We start from the raw sequence: 12,500 nt of genomic DNA on the forward strand, positions 1-12,500 counted from the left end.
TACATTTTACATTTAATTTTTTCAACTTATCAATGAATTTACTTTAGTTAAGAAGTAAAAGAGGTCTAAAGTTAATGTTTTTGAGCACCTACAGCTAAACCACACTGGACATGCCCAATGGCGTCTGAACTTGGAAGCTATGCAGTGTTGGGCCTGGTTAGTACTTGGATGGGAGACCACCTGGGAATAGCAGGTGCTGTAGGTAATTTTATACTGCCATAACATTGTTTTCTATTACATTTTACATTTAATTTTTCAACTTATCAATGAATTTACTTGAGTTAAGAAGTAATAGAGGTCTAAAGTTAATGTTTTTGAGCACCTACAGCCAAACCACACTGGACATGCCCAATCTCGTCTGATCTTGAAAGCTATGCAGTGTTGGGCCTGGTTAGTACTTGGATGGGAGACCAACTGGAGATACCAGGTGCTGTTGGTAATTTTATGCAGCCATAACATTATTTTCTATTACATTTTACATTTAATTTTTTCAACTTATCAATGAATTTACTTGAGTAAAGAAGTAAAGGAGGTCTAAAGTTAATGTTTTTCAGCTCCTTCAGCCTAACCACACTGGACATGCCCAATCTCGCCTGATCTTGGAAGCTATGCAGTGTTGGGCCTGGTTTGTACTTTGATGGGAAACCACCTGGGAATACCAGGTGCTGTATGTAATTTTAGACAGCCAAAACATTCTTTTCTATTACATTTTACATTTAATTTTTTCAACTTATCAATGAATTTACTTGAGTTAAGAAGTAAAAGAGGTCTATAGTTAATGTTTTTGAGCACCTACAGCCAAACCACACTGGACATGCCCAATCTCGTCTGATCTTGGAAGCTATGCAGTGTTGGGCCTGGTTAGTAATTGGATGGGAGACCACCTGGGAATACCAGGTGCTGAAGGTAATTTTATGCAGCCATAACATTCTTTTCTATTACATTTTACATTTAATTTTTTCAACTTATCAATGAATTTACTTGAGTTAAGAAGTAAAAGAGGTCTAAAGTTAATGTTTTCGAGCTCCTTCAGCCAAACCACACTGGACATGCCCAATCTCGTCTGATCTTGGACGCTATGCAGTGTTGGGCCTGGATAGTACTTGGATGGGATACCACCTGGGAATACCAGGTGCTGTAGGTAATTTTATATAGCCATAACATTCTTTTCTATTACATTTTACATTAAATTTTTTCAACTTATCAATGAATTTACTTGAGTTAAGAAGTAAAAGAGGTCTAAAGTTAATGTTTTTGAGCACCTACGGCCAAACCACACTGGACATGCACAATTTTGTTTGATCTTGGAAGCTATGCAGTGTTGGGCCTGGTTAGTACTTGGATGGGAGACCACCTGGGAATACCAGGTGCTGTAGGTAATTTTATACTGCCATAACATTCTTTTCTATTACATTTTACATTTAATTTTTTCAACTTATCAATGAATTTACTTTAGTTAAGAAGTAAAAGAGGTCTAAAGTTAAGGTTTTTGAGCACCTACAGCCAAACCACACTGGACATGCCCAATCGCGTCTGAACTTGGAAGCTATGCAGTGTTGGGCCTGGTTAGTACTTGGATGGGAGACCACCTGGGAATAGCAGGTGCTGTAGGTAATTTTATACTGCCATAACATTGTTTTCTATTACATTTTACATTTAATTTTTCAACTTATCAATGAATTTACTTGAGTTAAGAAGTAATAGAGGTCTAAAGTTAATGTTTTTGAGCACCTACAGCCAAACCACACTGGACATGCCCAATCTCGTCTGATCTTGGAAGCTATGCAGTGTTGGGCCTGGTTAGTACTTGGATGGGAGACCACCTGGAGATACCACGTGCTGTTGGTAATTTTATGCAGCCATAACATTCTTTTCTATTACATTTTACATTTAATTTTTTCAACTTATCAATGAATTTACTTGAGTAAAGAAGTAAAGGAGGTCTAAAGTTAATGTTTTTCAGCTCCTTCAGCCTAACCACACTGGACATGCCCAATCTCGCCTGATCTTGGAAGCTATGCAGTGTTGGGCCTGGTTTGTACTTTGATGGGAGACCACCTGGGAATACCAGGTGCTGTATGTAATTTTAGACAGCCAAAACATTCTTTTCTATTACATTTTACATTAAATTTTTTCAACTTATCAATGAATTTACTTGAGTTAAGAAGTAAAAGAGGTATAAAGTTAATGTTTTTGAGCACCTAATGCCAAACCACACTGGACATGCCCAATCTCGTCTGATTTTGGAAGCTATGCAGTGTTGGGCTTGGATGGGAGACCACCTGGGAATACCAGGTGCTGTAGGTAATTTTATACAGCCATAACATTCTTATCTATTACATTTTACATTTAATATTTTCAACTTATCAATGAATTTACTTGAGTTAAGAAGTAATAGAGGTCTAAAGTTAATGTTTTTGAGCACCTACAGCCAAACCACACTGGACATGCCCAATCTCGTCTGATCTTGGAAGCTATGCAGTGTTGGGCCTGGTTTGTACTTGGATGGGAAACCACCTGGGAATACCAGGTGCTGTAGGTAATTTTATGCAGCCATAACATTATTTTCTATTACATTTTACATTTAATTTTTTCAACTTATCAATGAATTTACTTGAGTAAAGAAGTAATAGAGGTCTAAAGTTAATGTTTTTCAGCTCCTTCAGCCTAACCACACTGGACATGCCCAATCTCGCCTGATCTTGGAAGCTATGCAGTGTTGGGCCTGGTTTGTACTTTGATGGGAAACCACCTGGGAATACCAGGTGCTGTATGTAATTTTAGACAGCCAAAACATTCTTTTCTATTACATTTTACATTTAATTTTTTCAACTTATCAATGAATTTACTTGAGTTAAGAAGTAAAAGAGGTCTATAGTTAATGTTTTTGAGCACCTACAGCCAAACCACACTGGACATGCCCAATCTCGTCTGATCTTGGAAGCTATGCAGTGTTGGGCCTGGTTAGTAATTGGATGGGAGACCACCTGGGAATACCAGGTGCTGAAGGTAATTTTATGCAGCCATAACATTCTTTTCTATTACATTTTACATTTAATTTTTTCAACTTATCAATGAATTTACTTGAGTTAAGAAGTAAAAGAGGTCTAAAGTTAATGTTTTCGAGCTCCTTCAGCCAAACCACACTGGACATGCCCAATCTCGTCTGATCTTGGACGCTATGCAGTGTTGGGCCTGGATAGTACTTGGATGGGATACCACCTGGGAATACCAGGTGCTGTAGGTAATTTTATATAGCCATAACATTCTTTTCTATTACATTTTACATTTAATTTTTTCAACTTATCAATGAATTTACTTGAGTTAAGAAGTAAAAGAGGTCTAAAGTTAATGTTTTTGAGCACCTACGGCCAAACCACACTGGACATGCACAATTTTGTTTGATCTTGGAAGCTATGCAGTGTTGGGCCTGGTTAGTACTTGGATGGGAGACCACCTGGGAATACCAGGTGCTGTAGGTAATTTTATACTGCCATAACATTCTTTTCTATTACATTTTACATTTAATTTTTTCAACTTATCAATGAATTTACTTTAGTTAAGAAGTAAAAGAGGTCTAAAGTTAATGTTTTTGAGCACCTACAGCCAAACCACACTGGACATGCCCAATCGCGTCTGAACTTGGAAGCTATGCAGTGTTGGGCCTGGTTAGTACTTGGATGGGAGACCACATGGGAATAGCAGGTGCTGTAGGTAATTTTATACTGCCATAACATTGTTTTCTATTACATTTTACATTTAATTTTTCAACTTATCAATGAATTTACTTGAGTTAAGAAGTAATAGAGGTCTAAAGTTAATGTTTTGGAGCACCTACAGCCAAACCACACTGGACATGCCCAATCTCATCTGATCTTGGAAGCTATGCAGTGTTGGGCCTGGTTAGTACTTGGATGGGAGACCACCTGGAGATACCAGGTGCTGTTGGTAATTTTATGCAGCCATAACATTCTTTTCTATTACATTTTACATTTAATTTTTTCAACTTATCAATGAATTTACTTGAGTAAAGAAGTAAAGGAGGTCTAAAGTTAATGTTTTTCAGCTCCTTCAGCCTAACCACACTGGACATGCCCAATCTCGCCTGATCTTGGAAGCTATGCAGTGTTGGGCCTGGTTTGTACTTTGATGGGAGACCACCTGGGAATACCAGGTGCTGTATGTAATTTTAGACAGCCAAAACATTCTTTTCTATTACATTTTACATTTAATTTTTTCAACTTATCAATGAATTTACTTGAGTTAAGAAGTAAATGAGGTCTATAGTTAATGTTTTTGAGCACCTACAGCCAAACCACACTGGACATGCCCAATCTCGTCTGATCTTGGAAGCTATGCAGTGTTGGGCCTGGTTAGTAATTGGATGGGAGACCACCTGGGATTACCAGGTGCTGTAGGTAATTTTATGCAGCCATAACATTCTTTTCTATTACATTTTACATTTAATTTTTTCAACTTATCAATGAATTTACTTGAGTAAAGTAGTAAAAGAGGTCTAAAGTTAAGGTTTTTGAGCACCTAAAGCCAAACCACACTGGACATGCCCAATCTCGTCTGATCTTGGAAGCTATGCAGTGATTGGCCTGGTTAGTTCTTGGATGGGAGACCACCTGGGAATACCAGGTGCTGTAGGTAATTTTATACAGCCATAACATTCTTTTCTATTACATTTTACATTTAATTTTTTCATCTTATCAATGAATTTACTTGAGTTAAGGAGTAAAAGAGGTCTAAAGTTAATGTTTTTGAGCACCTATAGCCAAACCACACTGGACATGCCCAATCTTGTCTGATCTTGGAAGCTATGCAGTGTTGGGCCTGGTTAGTACTTGGATGGGAGACGACCTAGGAATCCCAGGTGCTGTAGGTAATATTTCACTGCCATAACAGTCTTTTCTATTACATTTTACATTTAATTTTTTCAACTTATCAATGAATTTACATGAGTTAAGAAGTAAAAGAGGTCTAAAGTTAATGCTTTTGAGCACCAACAGCCAAACCACACTGGACATGCCCAATCTCGTTTTATCTTGGAAGCTATGCAGTGTTGGGCCTGGTTAGTACTTGGACGGGAGACCACCTGGGAATACCAAGTGCTGTAGGTAATTTTATATAGCCATAACATTCTTTTCTATTACATTTTACATTACATTTTTTCAACTTATCAATGAATTTACTTGAGTTAAGAAGTAAAAGAGGTCTAAAGTTAAGGTTTTTGAGCACCTACAGCCATACCACACTGAACATGCCCAATCTCGTCTGATCTTGGAAGCTATGCAGTGTTGGGCCTGGTTAGTACTTGGATGGGAGACCACCTGGGAATACCAGGTGCTGTAGGTAATTTTATATAGCCATAACATTCTTTTCTATTACATTTTACATTAAATTTTTTCAACTTATCAATGAATTTACATGAGTTAAGAAGTAAAAGAGGTCTAAAGTTAATGCTTTTGAGCACCTACGGCCAAACCACACTGGACATGCACAATCTTTTTTGATCTTGGAAGCTATGCAGTGTTGGGCCTGGTTAGTACTTGGATGGGAGACCACCTGGGATACCAGGTGCTGTAGGTAATTTTATACTGCCATAACATTCTTTTCTATTACGTTTTACATTTAATTTTTTCAACTTATCAATGAATTTACTTTAGTTAAGAAGTAAAAGAGGTCTAAAGTTAATGTTTTTGAGCACCTACAGCCGAACCACACTGGACATGCCCAATCTCGCCTGATCTTGGAAGCTATGCAGTGTTGGGCCTGGTTAGTACTTGGATGGGAGACCACTTGGGAATACCAGGAGCTGTAGGTAATTTTATACTGTAATAACATTCTTTTCCATTACATTTTCCATTTCATTTTTCAACTTATCATTGAATTTACTTGAGTTAAGAAGTAAAAGAGGTCTAAAGTTAATGTTTTTGAGCAACTACAGCCAAACCACACTGGACATGCCCAATCTCGTCTGAACTTGGAAGCTATGCAGTGTTGGGCCTGGTTAGTACTTGGATGGGAGACCACCTGGGAATAGCAGGTGCTGTAGGTAATTTTATACTGCCATAACATTGTTTTCTATTACATTTTACATTTAATATTTCAACTTATCAATGAATTTACTTGAGTTAAGAAGTAATAGAGGTCTAAAGTTAATGTTTTTGAGCACATACAGCCAAACCACACTGGACATGCCCAATCTTGTCTGATCTTGGAAGCTATGCAGTGTTGTGCCTGGTTAGTACTTGGATGGGAGACCACCTGGGAATACCAGGTGCTGTTGGTAATTTTATGCAGCCATAACATTCTTTTCTATTACATTTTACATTTAATTTTTTCAACTTATCAATGAATTTAACTTGAGTAAAGAAGTAAAAGAGGTCTAAAGTTAATGTTTTTCAGCTCCTTCAGCCTAACCACACTGGACATGCCCAATCTCGTCTGATCTTGTAAGCTATGCAGTGTTGGGCCTGGTTAGTACTTGGATGGGAAACCACCTGGGAATACCAGGTGCTGTAGGTAATTTTATACTGCCATAACAGTCTTTTCTATTACATTTTAGATTTAATTTTTTCAACTTATCAATGAATTTACTTGCATTAAGAAGTAATAGAGGTCTAAATTTAATGCTTTTGAGCACCTACAGCCAAACCACACTGGACATGCCCAATGTCGCCTGATCTTGGAAGCTATGCAGTGTTGGGCCTGGTTTGTACTTTGATGGGAGACCACCTGGGAATACCAGGTGCTGTATGTAATTTTAGACAGCCAAAACATTCTTTTCTATTACATTTTACATTTAATTATTTCAACTTATCAATGAATTTACTTGAGTTAAGAAGTAAAAGAAGTCTATAGTTAATGTTTTTGAGCACCTACAGCCAAACCACACTGGACATGCCCAATCTCATCTGATCTTGGAAGCTATGCAGTGTTGGGCCTGGTTAGTACTAGGATGGGAGACCACCTGGGAATACCAGGTGCTGTAGGTAATTTTATGCAGCCATAGCATTCTTTTCTATTACATTTTACATCTAATTTTTTCAACTTGTCAATGAATTTACTTGAGTTAAGAAGTAATAGAGGTCTAAAGTTAATATTTTTCAGCACCTACAGGCAAACCACACTGGACATGCCCAATCTCGTCTGATCTTGGAAGCTATGCGGTGTTGGGCCTGGTTAGTACTTGGATGGGAGACCACCTGGGAATACCAGGTGCTGTAGGTAATTTTATACTGTAATAACATTCTTTTCTATTACATTTTACATTTCATTTTTCAACTTATCATTGAATTTACTTGAGTTAAGAAGTAAAACAGGTCTAAAGTTAATGCTTTTAAGCATCTACAGCCAAACCACACTAGACATGCCCAATCTCGTCTGATCTTGGAAGCTATGCAGTGTTGGGCCTGGTTTGTACTTGGATGGGAGACCACCTGGGATTACCAGGTGCTGTATGTAATTTTAGACAGCCAAAACATTCTTTTCTATTACATTTTACATTTAATTTTTTCAACTTATCAATGAATTTACTTGAGTTAAGAAGTAAAAGAGGTCTAAAGTTAATGTTTTTGAGCACCTACAGCCAAACCACACTGGACATGCCCAATCTCATCTGATCTTGGAAGCTATGCAGTGTTGGGCCTGGTTAGTACTTGGATGGGAGACCACCTGGGAATACCAGGTGCTGTAGGTAATTTTATACAGCCATAACATTCTTTTCTATTACATTTTACATTTTATTTTTTCAACTTATCAATGAATTTACTTGAGTTAAGAAGTAATAGAGGTCTAAAGTTAATGTTTTTGAGCACCTACAGCCAAACCACACTGGACATGCCCAATCTCGTCTGATCTTGGAAGCTATGCAGTGTTGGGCCTGGTTAGTACTTGGATGGGAGACCACCTGGGAATACCAGGAGCTGTAGGTAATTTTATACTGTAATAACATTCTTTTCTATTACATTTTACATTTCATTTTTCAACTTATCATTGAATTTACTTGAGATAAGAAGTAAAAGAGGTCTAAAGTTAATGTTTTTGAGCACCTACAGCCAAACCACACTGGACATGCCCAATCTCGTCTGATCTTGGAAGCTATGCAGTGTTGGGCCTGGTTAGTACTTCGATGGGAGACCACCTGGGAATACCAGGTGCTGTAGGTAATTTTATGCAGCCATAACATTCTTTTCTATTACATTTTACATTTAATTTTTTCAACTTATCAATGAATTTACTTGAGTTAAGAAGTAAACGAGGTCTAAAGTTAATGTTTTCGAGCTCCTTCAGCCAAACCACACTGGACACGCCCAATCTCATCTGATCTTGGAAGCTATGCAGTGTTGGGCCTGGTTAGTACTTGGTTGGGAGACCACCTGGGAATACCAGGTGCTGTAGGTAATTTTATACAGCCATAACATTCTTTTCTATTACATTTTACATTTAATTTTTTCAACTTATCAATGAATTTACTTGAGTTAAGAAGTAATAGAGGTCTAAAGTTAATGTTTTTGAGCACCTACAGCCAAACCACACTGGACATGCCCAATCTCGTCTGATCTTGGAAGCTATGCAGTGTTGGGCCTGGTTAGTACTTGGATGGGAGACCACCTGGGAATACCAGGAGCTGTAGGTAATTTTATACTGTAATAACATTCTTTTCTATTACATTTTACATTTCATTTTTCAACTTATCATTGAATTTACTTGAGATAAGAAGTAAAAGAGGTCTAAAGTTAATGTTTTTGAGCACCTACAGCCAAACCACACTGGACATGCCCAATCTCGTCTGATCTTGGAAGCTATGCAGTGTTGGGCCTGGTTAGTACTTGGATGGGAGACCACCTGGGAATACCAGGTGCTGTAGGTAATTTTATGCAGCCATAACATTCTTTTCTATTACATTTTACATTTAATTTTTTCAACTTATCAATGAATTTACTTGAGTTAAGAAGTAAAAGAGGTCTAAAGTTAATGTTTTTGAGCTCCTTCAGCCAAACCACACTGGACATGCCCAATCTCGTCTGATCTTGTAAGCTATGCAGTGTTGGGCCTGGTTAGTACTTGGATGGGAGACCACCTGGGAATGCCAGGTGCTGTAGGTAATTTTATACAGCCATAACATTCTTTTCTATTACATTTTACATTTAATTTTTTCAACTTATCAATGAATTTACTTGAGTTAAGAAGAAAAAGAGGTCTAAAGTTAATATTTTTGAGCACCTACAGCCATACCACACTGAACATGCCCAATCTCGTCTGATCTTGGAAGCTATGCAGTGTTGGGCCTGGATAGTACTTGGATGGGATACCACCTGGGAATACCAGGTGCTGTAGGTAATTTTATATAGCCATAACATTCTTTTCTATTACATTTTACATTAAATTTTTTCAACTTATCAATGAATTTACTTGAGTTAAGAAGTAAAAGAGGTCTAAAGTTAATGTTTTTGAGCACGTACGGCCAAACCACACTGGACATGCACAATCTTGTTTGATCTTGGAAGCTATGCAGTGTTGGGCCTGGTTAGTACTTGGATGGGAGACCACCTGGGAATACCAGGTGCTGTAGGTAATTTTATACTGCCATAACATTCTTTTCTATTACATTTTACATTTAATTTTTTCAACTTATCAATGAATTTACTTTAGTTAAGAAGTAAAAGAGGTCTAAAGTTAATGTTTTTGAGCACCTACAGCCAAACCACTCTGGACATGCCCAATCTCGTCTGAACTTGGAAGCTATGCAGTGTTGGGCCTGGTTAGTACTTGGATGGGAGACCACCTGGGAATAGCAGGTGCTGTAGGTAATTTTATACTGCCATAACATTGTTTTCTATTACATTTTACATTTAATTTTTCAACTTATCAATGAATTTACTTGAGTTAAGAAGTAATAGAGGTCTAAAGTTAATGTTTTTGAGCACCTACAGCCAAACCACACTGGACATGCCCAATCTCGTCTGATCTTGGAAGCTATGCAGTGTTGGGCCTGGTTAGTACTTGGATGGGAGACAACCTAGGAATCCAAGGTGCTGTAGGTAATTTTATACTGCCATATAAGTCTTTTCTATTACATTTTACATTTAATTTTTTCAACTTATCAATGAATTTACTTGAGTTAAGAAGTAATAGAGGACTAAAGTTAATGCTTTTGAGCACCTACAGCCAAACCACACTGGACATGCCCAATCTCGTCTGATCTTGAAAGCTGTGCAGTGTTGGGCCTGGTTTGTACTTGGATGAGAGACAACCTGGGAATACCAGGTGCTGTAGGTAATTTTAGACAGCCAAAACATTCTTTTCTATTACATTTTACATTTAATTTTTTCAACTTATCAATGAATTTACTTGAGTTAAGAAGTAAAAGAGGTCTAAAGTTAATATTTTTGAGCACCTACAGCCAAACCACACTGGACATGCCCAATCTCGTCTGATCTTGGAAGCTATGCAGTGTTGGGCCTGGTTAGTACTTGGATGGGAAACCACCTGGCAATACCAGGTGCTGTAGGTAATTTTATACTGCCATAACATTCTTTTCTATTACATTTTACATTACATTTTTTCAACTTATCAATGAATTTACTTGAGTTAAGAAGTAAAAGAGGTCTAAATTTAATGCTTTTGAGCACCTACAGCCAAACCACACTGGACATGCCCAATCTCGTCTGATCTTGGAAGCTATGCAGTGTTGGGCCTGGTTTGTACTTGGATGGGAGACCACCTGGGAATACCAGGTGCTGTATGTAATTTTAGACAGCCAAAACATTCTTTTCTATTACATTTTACATTTAATTTTTTCAACTTATCAATGAATTTACTTCAGTTAAGAAGTAAAAGAGGTCTAAAGTTAATGTTTTTGAGCACCTACAGCCATACCACACTGGACATGCCCAATCTCATCTGATCTTGGAAGCTATGCAGTGTTGGGCCTGGTTAGTACTTGGATGGGAGACCACCAGGGAATACCAGGTGCTGTAGGTAATTTTATACAGCCATAACATTTTTTTCTTTTACATTTTACATTTAATTTTTTCAAATTATCAATGAATTTACTTGAGTTAAGAAGTAATAGAGGTCTAAAGTTAATGTTTTTGAGCACCTACAGCCAAACCACACTGGACCTTCCCAATCTCGTCTGATCTTGGAAGCTATGCAGTGTTGGGCCTGGTTAGTACTTGGATGGGAGACCACCTGGGAATACCTGGTCCTGTAGGTAATTTTATGCAGCCATAACATTCTTTTCTATTACATTTTACATTTAATTTTTTCAACTTATCAAAGAATTTACTTGAGTTAAGAAGTAATAGAGGTCTAAAGTTAATGCTTTTGAGCACCTACAGCCAAACCACACTGGACATGCCCAATCTCGTCTGATCTTGGAAGCTATGCAGTGTTGGGCCTGGTTAGTACTTGGATGGGAGACCACCTAGGAATACCAGGTGCTGTAGGTAATTTTTCACTGCCATAATAGTCTTTTCTATTACATTTTACATTTAATTTTTTCTACTTATCAATGAATTTACTTGAGTTAAGAAGTAATAGTGGTCTAAAGTTAATGCTTTTGAGCACCAACAGCCAAACCACACTGGACATGCCCAATCTCGTTTGATCTTGGAAGCTATGCAGTGTTGGGCCTGGTTAGTACTTGGATGGGAGACCACCTGGGAATACCAGGTGCTATAGGTAATTTTATATAGCCATAACATTCTTTTCTATTACATTTTACATTACATTTTTTCAACTTATCAATGAATTTACTTGAGTTAATAAGTAAAAGAGGTCTAAAGTTAATGTTTTTGAGCACCTACGGTCAAACCACACTGGACATGCCCAATCTCGTCTGATCTTGAAAGCTATGCAGTGTTGGGCCTGGTTAGTACTTGGATGGGAGACCACCTGGGAATGCCAGGTGCTGTAGGTAATTTTATACTGCCATAACATTCTTTTCTTTTACATTTTACATTTAATTTTTTCAACTTAACAATGAATTTACTTGAGTTAAGAAGAAAAAGAGGTCTAAAGTTAATATTTTTGAGCACCTACAGCCATACCACACTGAACATGCCCAATCTCGTCTGATCTTGGAAGCTATGCAGTGTTGGGCCTGGTTAGTACTTGGATGGGAGACCACCTGGGAATACCAGGTGCTTTAGGTAATTTTATACAGCCATAACATTCTTTTCTATTACATTTTACATTAAATTTTTTCAACTTATCAATGAATTTACTTGAGTTAAGAAGTAAAAGAGGTCTAAAGTTAATGTTTTTGAGCACCTACAGCCAAACCACACTGGATATGCAGAATCTTGTTTGATCTTGGAAGCTATGCAGTGTTGGGCCTGGTTAGTACTTGGATGGGAGACCACCTGGGAATACCAGGTGCTGTAGGTAATTTTATACTGCCATAACATTCTTTTCTATTACATTTTACATTTAATTTTTTCAACTTATCAATGAATTTACTTGAGTTAAGAAGTAAAAGAGGA

At 37.5% G+C, this 12,500-nt stretch overlaps 7 non-coding genes and 45 pseudogenes across 7 annotated transcripts; all 52 read left to right on the forward strand.

Moving 5' to 3' along the window:
• Positions 1-86: 86 nt before the first annotated feature.
• LOC148494879 (5S ribosomal RNA) lies at positions 87-205 on the forward strand (annotated as a pseudogene).
• A 115-nt stretch (positions 206-320) lies between these two features.
• LOC148494880 (5S ribosomal RNA) lies at positions 321-439 on the forward strand (annotated as a pseudogene).
• Positions 440-555: 116 nt separating this feature from the next.
• Positions 556-674, forward strand: LOC148494881 (5S ribosomal RNA; annotated as a pseudogene).
• A 116-nt stretch (positions 675-790) lies between these two features.
• LOC148494882 (5S ribosomal RNA) lies at positions 791-909 on the forward strand (annotated as a pseudogene).
• Positions 910-1,025: 116 nt separating this feature from the next.
• Positions 1,026-1,144, forward strand: LOC148494883 (5S ribosomal RNA; annotated as a pseudogene).
• Positions 1,145-1,260: 116 nt separating this feature from the next.
• Positions 1,261-1,379, forward strand: LOC148494884 (5S ribosomal RNA; annotated as a pseudogene).
• A 116-nt stretch (positions 1,380-1,495) lies between these two features.
• Positions 1,496-1,614, forward strand: LOC148494885 (5S ribosomal RNA; annotated as a pseudogene).
• Positions 1,615-1,729: 115 nt separating this feature from the next.
• LOC148494886 (5S ribosomal RNA) lies at positions 1,730-1,848 on the forward strand (annotated as a pseudogene).
• A 116-nt stretch (positions 1,849-1,964) lies between these two features.
• On the forward strand, positions 1,965-2,083 carry LOC148494887 (5S ribosomal RNA; annotated as a pseudogene).
• A 340-nt stretch (positions 2,084-2,423) lies between these two features.
• On the forward strand, positions 2,424-2,542 carry LOC148494888 (5S ribosomal RNA; annotated as a pseudogene).
• A 116-nt stretch (positions 2,543-2,658) lies between these two features.
• On the forward strand, positions 2,659-2,777 carry LOC148494889 (5S ribosomal RNA; annotated as a pseudogene).
• A 116-nt stretch (positions 2,778-2,893) lies between these two features.
• On the forward strand, positions 2,894-3,012 carry LOC148494890 (5S ribosomal RNA; annotated as a pseudogene).
• A 116-nt stretch (positions 3,013-3,128) lies between these two features.
• Positions 3,129-3,247, forward strand: LOC148494891 (5S ribosomal RNA; annotated as a pseudogene).
• A 116-nt stretch (positions 3,248-3,363) lies between these two features.
• On the forward strand, positions 3,364-3,482 carry LOC148494892 (5S ribosomal RNA; annotated as a pseudogene).
• Positions 3,483-3,598: 116 nt separating this feature from the next.
• LOC148494893 (5S ribosomal RNA) lies at positions 3,599-3,717 on the forward strand (annotated as a pseudogene).
• Positions 3,718-3,832: 115 nt separating this feature from the next.
• On the forward strand, positions 3,833-3,951 carry LOC148494894 (5S ribosomal RNA; annotated as a pseudogene).
• Positions 3,952-4,067: 116 nt separating this feature from the next.
• On the forward strand, positions 4,068-4,186 carry LOC148494895 (5S ribosomal RNA; annotated as a pseudogene).
• Positions 4,187-4,302: 116 nt separating this feature from the next.
• LOC148494896 (5S ribosomal RNA) lies at positions 4,303-4,421 on the forward strand (annotated as a pseudogene).
• Positions 4,422-4,537: 116 nt separating this feature from the next.
• On the forward strand, positions 4,538-4,656 carry LOC148494897 (5S ribosomal RNA; annotated as a pseudogene).
• A 116-nt stretch (positions 4,657-4,772) lies between these two features.
• Positions 4,773-4,891, forward strand: LOC148494898 (5S ribosomal RNA; annotated as a pseudogene).
• Positions 4,892-5,007: 116 nt separating this feature from the next.
• LOC148494899 (5S ribosomal RNA) lies at positions 5,008-5,126 on the forward strand (annotated as a pseudogene).
• Positions 5,127-5,242: 116 nt separating this feature from the next.
• LOC148494900 (5S ribosomal RNA) lies at positions 5,243-5,361 on the forward strand. The gene has a single exon (XR_015870197.1). It is a non-coding gene; the product is annotated as a 5S ribosomal RNA (ribosomal RNA).
• A 116-nt stretch (positions 5,362-5,477) lies between these two features.
• Positions 5,478-5,595, forward strand: LOC148494901 (5S ribosomal RNA; annotated as a pseudogene).
• Positions 5,596-5,711: 116 nt separating this feature from the next.
• On the forward strand, positions 5,712-5,830 carry LOC148494902 (5S ribosomal RNA; annotated as a pseudogene).
• Positions 5,831-5,945: 115 nt separating this feature from the next.
• Positions 5,946-6,064, forward strand: LOC148494903 (5S ribosomal RNA; annotated as a pseudogene).
• A 115-nt stretch (positions 6,065-6,179) lies between these two features.
• LOC148494904 (5S ribosomal RNA) lies at positions 6,180-6,298 on the forward strand (annotated as a pseudogene).
• Positions 6,299-6,415: 117 nt separating this feature from the next.
• LOC148494905 (5S ribosomal RNA) lies at positions 6,416-6,534 on the forward strand (annotated as a pseudogene).
• A 116-nt stretch (positions 6,535-6,650) lies between these two features.
• LOC148494906 (5S ribosomal RNA) lies at positions 6,651-6,769 on the forward strand (annotated as a pseudogene).
• A 116-nt stretch (positions 6,770-6,885) lies between these two features.
• Positions 6,886-7,004, forward strand: LOC148494907 (5S ribosomal RNA). Its single transcript, XR_015871368.1, has one exon. It is a non-coding gene; the product is annotated as a 5S ribosomal RNA (ribosomal RNA).
• Positions 7,005-7,120: 116 nt separating this feature from the next.
• LOC148494908 (5S ribosomal RNA) lies at positions 7,121-7,239 on the forward strand (annotated as a pseudogene).
• A 115-nt stretch (positions 7,240-7,354) lies between these two features.
• LOC148494909 (5S ribosomal RNA) lies at positions 7,355-7,473 on the forward strand (annotated as a pseudogene).
• Positions 7,474-7,589: 116 nt separating this feature from the next.
• Positions 7,590-7,708, forward strand: LOC148494910 (5S ribosomal RNA). The gene has a single exon (XR_015871412.1). It is a non-coding gene; the product is annotated as a 5S ribosomal RNA (ribosomal RNA).
• Positions 7,709-7,824: 116 nt separating this feature from the next.
• On the forward strand, positions 7,825-7,943 carry LOC148494911 (5S ribosomal RNA; annotated as a pseudogene).
• A 115-nt stretch (positions 7,944-8,058) lies between these two features.
• LOC148494912 (5S ribosomal RNA) lies at positions 8,059-8,177 on the forward strand. Its single transcript, XR_015870473.1, has one exon. It is a non-coding gene; the product is annotated as a 5S ribosomal RNA (ribosomal RNA).
• A 116-nt stretch (positions 8,178-8,293) lies between these two features.
• On the forward strand, positions 8,294-8,412 carry LOC148494913 (5S ribosomal RNA; annotated as a pseudogene).
• Positions 8,413-8,528: 116 nt separating this feature from the next.
• On the forward strand, positions 8,529-8,647 carry LOC148494914 (5S ribosomal RNA; annotated as a pseudogene).
• Positions 8,648-8,762: 115 nt separating this feature from the next.
• Positions 8,763-8,881, forward strand: LOC148494915 (5S ribosomal RNA). Its single transcript, XR_015870241.1, has one exon. It is a non-coding gene; the product is annotated as a 5S ribosomal RNA (ribosomal RNA).
• A 116-nt stretch (positions 8,882-8,997) lies between these two features.
• On the forward strand, positions 8,998-9,116 carry LOC148494916 (5S ribosomal RNA; annotated as a pseudogene).
• A 116-nt stretch (positions 9,117-9,232) lies between these two features.
• Positions 9,233-9,351, forward strand: LOC148494917 (5S ribosomal RNA). The gene has a single exon (XR_015871473.1). It is a non-coding gene; the product is annotated as a 5S ribosomal RNA (ribosomal RNA).
• Positions 9,352-9,467: 116 nt separating this feature from the next.
• LOC148494918 (5S ribosomal RNA) lies at positions 9,468-9,586 on the forward strand (annotated as a pseudogene).
• A 116-nt stretch (positions 9,587-9,702) lies between these two features.
• LOC148494919 (5S ribosomal RNA) lies at positions 9,703-9,821 on the forward strand (annotated as a pseudogene).
• Positions 9,822-9,936: 115 nt separating this feature from the next.
• Positions 9,937-10,055, forward strand: LOC148494920 (5S ribosomal RNA; annotated as a pseudogene).
• Positions 10,056-10,171: 116 nt separating this feature from the next.
• LOC148494921 (5S ribosomal RNA) lies at positions 10,172-10,290 on the forward strand (annotated as a pseudogene).
• A 116-nt stretch (positions 10,291-10,406) lies between these two features.
• Positions 10,407-10,525, forward strand: LOC148494922 (5S ribosomal RNA; annotated as a pseudogene).
• Positions 10,526-10,641: 116 nt separating this feature from the next.
• LOC148494923 (5S ribosomal RNA) lies at positions 10,642-10,760 on the forward strand (annotated as a pseudogene).
• A 116-nt stretch (positions 10,761-10,876) lies between these two features.
• LOC148494924 (5S ribosomal RNA) lies at positions 10,877-10,995 on the forward strand. Its single transcript, XR_015871062.1, has one exon. It is a non-coding gene; the product is annotated as a 5S ribosomal RNA (ribosomal RNA).
• Positions 10,996-11,111: 116 nt separating this feature from the next.
• LOC148494925 (5S ribosomal RNA) lies at positions 11,112-11,230 on the forward strand (annotated as a pseudogene).
• Positions 11,231-11,346: 116 nt separating this feature from the next.
• LOC148494926 (5S ribosomal RNA) lies at positions 11,347-11,465 on the forward strand (annotated as a pseudogene).
• A 116-nt stretch (positions 11,466-11,581) lies between these two features.
• Positions 11,582-11,700, forward strand: LOC148494927 (5S ribosomal RNA; annotated as a pseudogene).
• Positions 11,701-11,816: 116 nt separating this feature from the next.
• On the forward strand, positions 11,817-11,935 carry LOC148494928 (5S ribosomal RNA; annotated as a pseudogene).
• Positions 11,936-12,051: 116 nt separating this feature from the next.
• LOC148494929 (5S ribosomal RNA) lies at positions 12,052-12,170 on the forward strand (annotated as a pseudogene).
• Positions 12,171-12,286: 116 nt separating this feature from the next.
• LOC148494930 (5S ribosomal RNA) lies at positions 12,287-12,405 on the forward strand (annotated as a pseudogene).
• The last annotated feature ends 95 nt before the right edge of the window (positions 12,406-12,500 follow it).

The sequence above is a fragment of the Taudactylus pleione genome, unplaced genomic scaffold, assembly GCF_031769625.1.
Source record: "Taudactylus pleione unplaced genomic scaffold, aTauple2 ptg000550l, whole genome shotgun sequence".
NCBI classification, from domain to species: domain Eukaryota; kingdom Metazoa; phylum Chordata; class Amphibia; order Anura; family Myobatrachidae; genus Taudactylus; species Taudactylus pleione.